This window comes from Amblyraja radiata, chromosome 10 (genome assembly GCF_010909765.2).
Source record: "Amblyraja radiata isolate CabotCenter1 chromosome 10, sAmbRad1.1.pri, whole genome shotgun sequence".
Classification (NCBI taxonomy): Eukaryota; Metazoa; Chordata; class Chondrichthyes; order Rajiformes; family Rajidae; genus Amblyraja; species Amblyraja radiata.
In genome coordinates, this window is record NC_045965.1 from 45,059,672 (window position 1) to 45,068,606 (window position 8,935).

General features: G+C 52.3%; 2 pseudogenes; both read left to right on the plus strand.

Annotated features, from left to right (window-relative positions):
- Nucleotides 1–3,696: 3,696 nt before the first annotated feature.
- LOC116978177 lies at nucleotides 3,697–3,789 on the plus strand (annotated as a pseudogene).
- A 4,526-nt stretch (nucleotides 3,790–8,315) lies between these two features.
- On the plus strand, nucleotides 8,316–8,489 carry LOC116978168 (annotated as a pseudogene).
- Nucleotides 8,490–8,935: the final 446 nt, after the last annotated feature.

Below are 8,935 nucleotides of genomic sequence, written 5' to 3' on the forward strand. Positions count from 1 at the left end.
TCCCTATCTATGCTATTTTGTAATCTTGGACCTTAAATTTCTCAATTTTCTATTACATTTTTAAAAATCCAGGATACCTCATTTATATTGAGTTTGGTTTTATTATTTCGAGGATTATATTTTTCCTCACTTTTTGAACCTGGCATGAAGAAAATGTGTTGCTGTTTATCAGCATTGCTTTCCTATATTTCTGTCCAGTTCATTTACCCAAATTATTTTTTAAACCATCCAGAATTGTCTTTTCTTCAAACTATTCAGCACTTGTCTTTATATTATCACAATGAGTACCATATTCTGGTCACTAATACTCAAATCTTTCATTGTTATTACTTTTTTTTTCATATACCATGGGGAACCTCAATGCTCCTGATGTTGTATAAGCTGCTTGTTGGGGCTGGTAAATAGTGGGGTCTACAATTTGGTGCAGAAAGTGAGGGAATTGTGTTTGTGTGAGCCCAGATTCTTCAGCTGATGGTCAAATTATATCCAGATTAGAAGATGGTGACTTCTAAGTCGGCAGACCAACCACTTGGTACTGGCCTAAACACCGTGTGGGTTAAACATACAATGGTACAATGGTTCTTTCTTGTCACATATGTACTGCACAGTGAAATTATTTTTGCATAGCTCGCACATGTACGAGTCGCCATATTTTGGCGCCATTTCCAAAAATTCCAAAGTCCGGTTCACGTACTCAATGTACTGGAGCAGCTCCCAATCCAGGAAAGCCCCAAGCTGCTGTAGGGCCTCCTCTGTCGCCCTTGACTGACGTGGCCCATGATCCGACATTCCTCTCCTCGCTTCTGGCATGGCAGGACTTTCATATGAAAAAAGACTGGATAGACTCGGCTTGTACACACTAGAATTTAGAAGATTGACGGGGGATCTTATAGAAATGTACAAAATTCTTAAGGGGTTGGACAGGCTAGATGCAGGAAGATTATTCCCGATGTTGGGGAAGTCCAGAACTAGGAGTTAGATAGAGCTCTTAGCGCTAACAGAATCAAGGGATATGGAGAGAAGGCAGGGATGGGATACTGAATTGGATGATCAGCCATGATCATATTGAATGGCGGTGCAGGCTCGAAGGGCCGAATGGCCTACTCCTGCATCTATTTTCTATGTTTCTATGTCTATGTTTCTATGTTTCGACCTCAACTGTGTCCTGTGGATGCCTCCTGCAGCCTATCTCGAAGGAGCTGGAGGCAATATACGCGGTCCCTCTCCCACCGGCCCATTCCTCGCCTCCGTCATCACCAGCGGATTCATCCTCCTCGGCTCTCCGGTCTTTGTGACCCAGCTCGGCAGCTTCTGGTCGTCTCCCCTGTGGCCGTATCCCACTGGGTCTTCATTAAAATATACTGAATACTGAAAGACTTGGATAGAATGCATGTGGAGAGGATGTTTCCACTGGTGGGAAAGTCTAGGACTAGAGGTCATAGCCTCAGAATGAAAGGATGTTCTTTTAGGAAGGAGATGAGAATATTTCAGAGCGTGGTGATTCTGTGGAATTCTTTGCCACAGAAGGCTGTGGAGGCCAAGTCAATGGATAATTTTACTTCGGAGTCACGTGAGTGACTACGTGAAGAACCCGCTCAGTGCGCAGGCGCGGCATTACGCCAGCAGTGCAACAGTGGCCTGCAACGGGAGTTAGGCTCTCCCGCTACAGGATGAACCGGACCGACAGGTGAGTACCCAGAGGTCGGGTTTTCTTTTACAGGTGAGCCTTTTTCTGCTTGTGTTTTTTACAGGCAGAGAAAAAGGCTCTGGAACAAAACTGTCCCCCGTTCAAGGAGGAACGTTTCTCGTTGGGGAGGGGGGCAGCAACAGGCGGTAGGAGCGTTACCCGGTGTTCCGTAATTCCCCGACACCGTGCCGAGGCCAGCCCGCTAGTACCTGAGCAGCGGGCTGGATGCATAGCCACTCGTGAGGCATCCGGCAGGTGTTCCCGATGTCGGACGGGACGTCTCTCCACCCGCACGGGGGGAGGGAGAGCCGCTGGAGCGGCTCACGGAGCAGGTGCCTGCGAGACGCGCTGCTTGAGGGGCGCTCTCGCTACTACAAGGCACAAAAGCTCCAGAAGAAGGTGGTAGGAACAATTACCGGGCGCTCCGCTATCCCCATCACCGCGCCGAGCCCAGTCCCGCTAGTGCCTGAGCTGCGGGCTGGATGTTCAGCCATCCGAAAAGGCATCCGGCCGGTGGCTTCCGACTTGTCGGAGGGAACGTCTCTCCACCCGCATGGGAGAGAGACAGCCGCCTGAGCCGCTGGAGCGGCTCCTGGAGCAGGAGCTCCTGCGAGACATGCTACGTGAGGGGCAGTATCGCTGGAGGGTTCAGGCATACCCTCCACAGTGCCTAGGCACTGCCCATCGCTTCCTCCTTAGTGTGGTTAGCTTTGGGGTGACCAGTGGCTGGGCTGGTCATGAAGAGGGGTCACTGGCTGAACAATATCGGGAGTATGCTTGAGGTACAGGATCAGGAAGAGCTGCTGGGTGTGGCCGCTATGTGGCTCCACCACTAGCGAGATGGCTTTTCAGTCTCAACTGATGGCCAGCTTACTACCTGTCTTTTCCAAAAAACCTCTCCAAGACAAGTAGCCATGAGGCGTTGGTTTTATCACGCCTCCCCTAAATTGCATTTACTCAAAGTGCCCGCCATTATTGGGGGATACATTGAGCAGCGCATTTAACCTAAATATTTTAAAAATGCATTTGGTACCCTGAAGTCGGCTATCATGTCCACCTGCTCATTCCAGAAGGGCAGGGTAGTATGGCAAAACACCTGACCCTACTGTTCAACGGTATACCTCATAACTTCTCAAATGAACTCACAAACCTGCCCTCAATCTATGAAATTAACAGGACTATGAGAACGCCGACCTCACAAGCACAGATCCTGCTACCTGGCACTTACCAAACCAGTCCTAAAAAACTGGACGAAGTGTTCAAACTATTCGGCACAAGAGGGCAGAGTCTGGAATGAGCACCACACTAAACCAGACAGCAGTACCTCTACGTGTCCACCAGGTGTGTCTTCCTCATGGTACTGGTGAAAGCTCGGGGCCTGCATGCCAAACCCGTAGCATTTTAGGCCACGGCCCAGAGCAGGCCCCAGGGAAAATGCGCCACCCCCCAACAAATATCATCCCTACAAGAACAAGGAACCAGAAACCGAAGAAAACAACAATGAAGACAGATAAGTATGGTTCCTACCATCACATAAAGGTTAAGGGTTGTACTAACAAGGGGTGGGTGAATCACGCCTGGTTAGGAAGCTATCACTCTTGGTAGTTATATACCAAAAAATAAATACAAGGGGAATAGAATTAATATCTTGCCACCAATTCAGCAAGCACCCCAAGGGGTCTACCCTCCCACGGTGGTGAATGTCGCACCATCGTTGATAAACCACTTGAGTATTTCACCAGGTATACCCATTCATGGGATTTGAAACTACTACCATGGATCCAAGGATACTTTATGGTAGACATCGACCTTGAAGATGTACACTATTCAGTACCTTCTCATATAAGTTTCGGATATACCGCAATTACCTGGATGGAGTAACCATGATGAGCGTTGCGGCATTTAAGTCAAAGTTATCCAGAATCAACTAGCCCTGACACTTAGAAACATTCCGTCATGGCATGTCTATATATTAACGACAAACTATCCTTGGATACAGCTTTAGCTGCATCGCTTCTCGGCCTTTTGGCTAAGATCAAGTGTAGTATCTGTTCTTAGGTACACAAAATTGCTGGGGAAACTCAGCGGGTGCAGCAGCATCTATGGAGCGAAGGAAATAGGCGACGTTTCGGGCCGAAACCCTTCTTCAGACTGATGGGGGGTGGGGGGTGGGGGGGGGGAAAGAAAGAAGGAAAAGGGGAGGAGGAGGAAGAGCCCGAGGGCGGGCGGATGGGAGGGTGGGAGGAGACAGCTAGAGGGTTAAGGAAGGGGAGGAGACAGCAAAGGCTAGCCAAATTGGGAGAATTCAATGTTAATGCCATAAGGACGCAAGGTCCCCAGACGGAATATGAGGTGCTGTTCCTCCAATTTCCGCTGTTGCTCACTCTGGCAATGGAGGAGACCCAGGACAGAGAGGTCGGATTGGGAATGGGAGGGGGAGTTGAAGTGCTGAGCCACCGGGAGGTCAGGTAGGTTATTGCGGACTGAGCGGAGGTGTTCGGCGAAACGATCGCCCAACCTACGCTTGGTCTCACCGATGTAAATCAGCTGACATCTAGAGCAGCGGATGCAGTAGATGAGGTTGGAGGAGATACAGGTGAACCTTTGTCGCACCTGGAACGACTGCTTGGGACCTTGAATGGAGTCGAGGGGGGAGGTGAAGGGACAGGTGTTGCATTTCTTGCGGTTGCAACGGAAAGTGCCCGGGGAGGGGGTGGTGCGGGAGGGAAGGGAAGAATTGACGAGGGAGTTGCGGAGGGAGCGGTCTTTGCGGAAGACAGACATGGGGGGAGATGGGAAGATGTGGCGAGTGGTGAGGTCACGTTGGAGGTGGCGGCAATGGCGGAGGATTATGTGTTGTATTTGCCGGCTGGTGGGGTGAAAGGTGAGGACCAGAGGGACTCTGCCCTTGTTGCGTGTGCGGGGATGGGGAGAGAGAGCAGTGTTACGGGGTATGGATGAGACCCTGGTGTGAGCCTCATCTATGGTGGCGGAGGGGAATCCCCGTTCCCTGAAGAACGAGGACATTTCCGATGCCCTGGTATGAAATGTCTCATCCTGGGAACAGATGCGGCGTAGGCGGAGGAATTGGGAGTAGGTTATGGAGTCTTTACAGGGGGCAGGGTGGGAAGACGTGTTGTCCAGATAGCCATGTGAGTCAGTGGGTTTGTAATGTATGTCGGTCAGGAGTCTGTCCCCTGCGATGGAGATGGTGAGGTCAAGGAATGGTAGGGAAGTGTCGGAAATCGTCCAGGTGTATTGGAGTGCCGGATGGAAGTTGGTGGTGAAGTGGATGAAGTCAGTCAGTTGTGTGTGGGTGCAGGAGGTGGCACCAAAGCAGTCGTCAATGTAACGGAGGCAGAGGTCGGGGATGGGGCCCTGGTACGTCTCGAACAAGGATTGTTCAACGTACCCGACAAAGAGGCAGGCGTAGCTGGGGCCCATGCGTGTGCCCATAGCTACGCCTTGTGTTTGGAGGAAATGGGAGGAGTCAAATGTGAAGTTGTTGAGGGTGAGGACCAACTCCGCTAAGCGGAGGAGAGTGTCAGTGGCTGGGTATAGGTTGCTCCTCTGGTCGAGGAAGAACCGGAGGGCTCCGAGGCCATCCTGGTGGGGGATGGAGGTGTAGAGTGACCGGACATTCATGGTGAAGATGAGGGGGTGAGGGCCCAGAGAGTGGAATGCGTGGAGGCGGCGGAGAGTGTCTGAGGTGTCTAGAACATAGGTGGGGAGGGATTTGACCAAGGGGGATAGGATGGAGTCAAGGTATGTGGAGATGAGTTCGGTGGGGCACGAACACGCAGAGACAATGGGTCTGCCGGGAGAGCCGGGTTTGTGGATTTTGGGGAGAAGGTAAAAACGGGCCGTGCGGGGCTGGGGAACGATGAGGTTGGAGGCTTGGTCAGGTAGGGCGTGGGAATTGATGAAGTCGGTGATGGTGCTAGAAATGGTGGCTTGGTGCTCGTCAGTGAGGTCATGATCCAAGGGTAAGTAGGAGGAGGTGTCCGAGAGTTGGCACGTGGCCTCAGCTTTGTAGAGATCGGCGCGCCAGACTACCACGGCACCTCCCTTGTCGGCTGGTTTGATGACCCAATCTGGGTTTTTGCGGAGTGATTCGATGGCAGTGCGTTCAGAGGGGGAAAGATTAGAGTGAGACAAGGGAGTGGAGAAGTTGAGGCGGTTGACGTCGCGGCGGCAGTTCTGAATGAAGTGTTCCAGAGCCGGGACTTTATGAGGGGGGTTCCACGAGGAGGGGGTGCGTTGGAGACGGGAAAAGGGGTCATCATTGGGGGGCGAGGACTCCTTCCCATGGAAGTGCGCTGTGAGGCGGAGACGTCGGTAGAAGCGCTCCAAGTCATGGTGGGCGCGGAACTCATTGAGATGGGGACGGAGGGGGACAAAGGTAAGACCTCTGCTGAGGACAGACCGTTGGGTGGGGGAGAGGGGGAGGTTGGGGGGGATGGTGAACACCCGGCAGGGGTGGGAGTTGGGGCCAGAGGAAGGCAGGTGGGTAGACTGGGGACGGGGCGATGTGTGGGAGGGGGGGGTTGTGGGTGTTGGAGGAGTGGTGGGTGGTCAGGGGGTGGGGGGGAGAGAGGGCTGCAATGTGGGTGGGGTAGTCTGGCGCGCCGATCTCTACAAAGCTGAGGCCACGCGCCAACTCTCGGACACCTCCTCCTACTTACCCTTGGACCATGACCCCACTGACGAGCACCAGGCCACCATTTCTAGCACCATCACCGACTTCATCAATTCCCACGCCCTACCTGACCAAGCCTCCAACCTCATCGTTCCCCAGCCCCGCACGGCCCGTTTTTACCTTCTCCCCAAAATCCACAAACCCGGCTCTCCCGGCAGACCCATTGTCTCTGCGTGTTCGTGCCCCACCGAACTCATCTCCACATACCTTGACTCCACCCTATCCCCCTTGGTCAAATCCCTCCCCACCTATGTTCTAGACACCTCAGACACTCTCCGCCGCCTCCACGCATTCCACTCTCTGGGCCCTCACCCCCTCATCATCACCATGGATGTCCGGTCACTCTACACCTCCATCCCCCACCAGGATGGCCTCGGAGCCCTCCGGTTCTTCCTCGACCAGAGGAGCAACCTATACCCAGCCACTGACACTCTCCTCCGCTTAGCGGAGTTGGTCCTCACCCTCAACAACTTCACATTTGACTCCTCCCATTTCCTCCAAACACAAGGCGTAGCTATGGGCACACGCATGGGCCCCAGCTACGCCTGCCTCTTTGTCGGGTACGTGGAACAATCCTTGTTCGAGACGTACCAGGGCCCCATCCCCGACCTCTACCTCCGTTACATTGACGACTGCTTTGGTGCCACCTCCTGCACCCACACACAACTGACTGACTTCATTCACTTCACCACCAACTTCCATCCGGCACTCCAATACACCTGGACGATTTCCGACACTTCCCTACCATTCCTTGACCTCACCATCTCCATCGCAGGGGACAGACTCCTGACCGACATACATTACAAACCCACTGACTCACATGGCTATCTGGACTACACATCTTCCCACCCTGCCCCCTGTAAAGACTCCATCCCCTACTCCCAATTCCTCCGCCTATGCCGCATCTGTTCCCAGGATGAGACATTTCATACAGGGCATCGGAAATGTCCTCGTTCTTCAGGGAACGGGGATTCCCCTCCGCCACCATAGATGAGGCTCACACCAGGGTCTCATCCATACCCCGTAACACTGCTCTCTCTCCCCATCCCCGCACACGCAACAAGGGCAGAGTCCCTCTGGTCCTCACCTTTCACCCCACCAGCCGGCAAATACAACACATAATCCTCCGCCATTTCCGCCACCTCCAACGTGACCCCACCACTCGCCACATCTTCCCATCTCCCCCCATGTCTGCCTTCCGCAAAGACCGCTCCCTCCGCAACTCCCTCGTCAATTCTTCCCTTCCCTCCCGCACCATCCCCTCCCCGGGCACTTTCCGTTGCAACCGCAAGAAATGCAACACCTGTCCCTTCACCTCCCCCCTCGACTCCATTCAAGGTCCCAAGCAGTCGTTCCAGGTGCGACAAAGGTTCACCTGTATCTCCTCCAACCTCATCTACTGCATCCGCTGCTATAGATGTCAGCTGATTTACATCGGTGAGACCAAGCGTAGGTTGGGCGATCGTTTCGCCGAACACCTCCGCTCAGTCCGCAATAACCTACCTGACCTCCCGGTGGCTCAGCACTTCAACTCCCCCTCCCATTCCCAATCCGACCTCTCTGTCCTGGGTCTCCTCCATTGCCAGAGTGAGCAACAGCGGAAATTGGAGGAACAGCACCTCATATTCCGTCTGGGGACCTTGCGTCCTTATGGCATTAACATTGTATTCTCCCAATTTGGCTAGCCCTTGCTGTCTCCTCCCCTTCCTTAACCCTCTAGCTGTCTCCTCCCACCCTCCCATCCGCCCGCCCTCGGGCTCTTCCTCCTCCTCCCCTTTTCCTTCTTTCTTTCCCCCCCCCCCCACCCCCCATCACTGAAGAAGGGTTTCGGCCCGAAACGTCGCCTATTTCCTTCGCTCCATAGATGCTGCTGCACCCGCTGAGTTTCCCCAGCAATTTTGTGTACCTTCGATATTCCAGCATCTGCAGTTCCCTTTTGAACACTAGTATCTGTTCTTATCAGTTTAATAATCTGATACGTCCCTTATCTAGGGACCATATATTAAATTGAATTTTGGAACAGGGAGATGGAATAGGGGCTTGCTCCGGCCACTCCACGCATCGACCCAGTATTGCAGTGCCTCTGGGAACGGTGCACAAAATATATATCCAGATATTTACGTTGACCATCCACAACTTTGTTATCTGGTATTCATTAAGACTATCAGTCATGGTACATTAACCACCAATCAACTACGTGGCAAAGTAATTGGGATATAGCAGCATTACCAGCTACTGAACTTTGTACCTTTCCTATGAGCTGAGATACTAGTGTTCAAAACTATCTCCATACCTGTAATATGGGGGCAAATGGATTAATCTGTAGTGTTATCATGGAATTTATCGGCAGGAAGGATTATGGTTGTACACTTCCACCTGTTTTGAGTAACATCTTATGTGTCCTGATGTGTTACTGAGCTTGTAATACTTAATGCCAATATGAATTGACTTAAACATGTTATATATTAACTTACTTAATTCTAGTGAAGCATTTGCTCAGTAATCCACCAAATTTGCATGTTCGTTTATAAGATAACAACATCACAGTG